Raw genomic sequence first — 1,008 nt, 5'->3', positions numbered from 1 at the left:
GCCAGGTCTGGTTCAAAAAGGTTGCAGGACTTCGGTAACCTGCCCACACGTAGTCACCTGCCAGGTACACACACCAGAAGGTCAGCTCACCAATCACAGCTCACCAATCACTGCTCACCAATCACTGCTCACCAATCACAGCTCACTGCTCACCAATCACAGCTCACCAATCACAGCTCACCAATCACAGCTCACCAATCACAGCTCACTGCTCACCAATCACTGCTCACCAATCACAGCTCACCAATCACTGCTCACCAATCACAGCTCACTGCTCACCAATCACTGCTCACCAATCACAGCTCACTGCTCACCAATCACAGCTCACCAATCACAGCTCACCAATCACAGCTCACTGCTCACCAATCACTGCTCACCAATCACAGCTCACCAATCACTGCTCACCAATCACAGCTCACTGCTCACCAATCACTGCTCACCAATCACAGCTCACCAATCACTGCTCACCAATCACAGCTCACCAATCACTGCTCACCAATCACAGCTCACCAATCACTGCTCACCAATCACAGCCTGCCGTCACCTCAGTGCTCACCAATCACAGCTCACCAATCACTGCTCACCAATCACAGCTCACTGCTCACCAATCGCAGCTCACCAATCGCAGCTCACCAATCGCAGCTCACCAATCGCAGCTCACCAATCGCTGCTCACCAATCGCTGCTCACCAATCGCTGCTCACCAATCGCAGCTCACCAATCGCAGCTCACCAATCGCTGCTCACCAATCGCTGCTCACCAATCGCTGCTCACCAATCGCTGCTCACCAATCCCAGCTCACCAATCCCAGCTCACCAATCACTGCTCACCAATCGCAGCTCACCAATCGCAGCTCACCAATCGCAGCTCACCAATCGCAGCTCACCAATCACTGCTCACCAATCACTGCTCACCAATCACTGCTCACCAATCACTGCTCACCAATCACTGCTCACCAATCACTGCTCACCAATCACAGCTCACCAATCACAGCTCACCAATCACAGCT

The sequence above is a fragment of the Callorhinchus milii genome, unplaced genomic scaffold (genome assembly GCF_018977255.1).
Source record: "Callorhinchus milii isolate IMCB2004 unplaced genomic scaffold, IMCB_Cmil_1.0 Scaffold4, whole genome shotgun sequence".
In the NCBI taxonomy this organism is placed as follows: Eukaryota; Metazoa; Chordata; class Chondrichthyes; order Chimaeriformes; family Callorhinchidae; genus Callorhinchus; species Callorhinchus milii.
Note: the sequence above shows the minus strand (reverse complement) of the source record.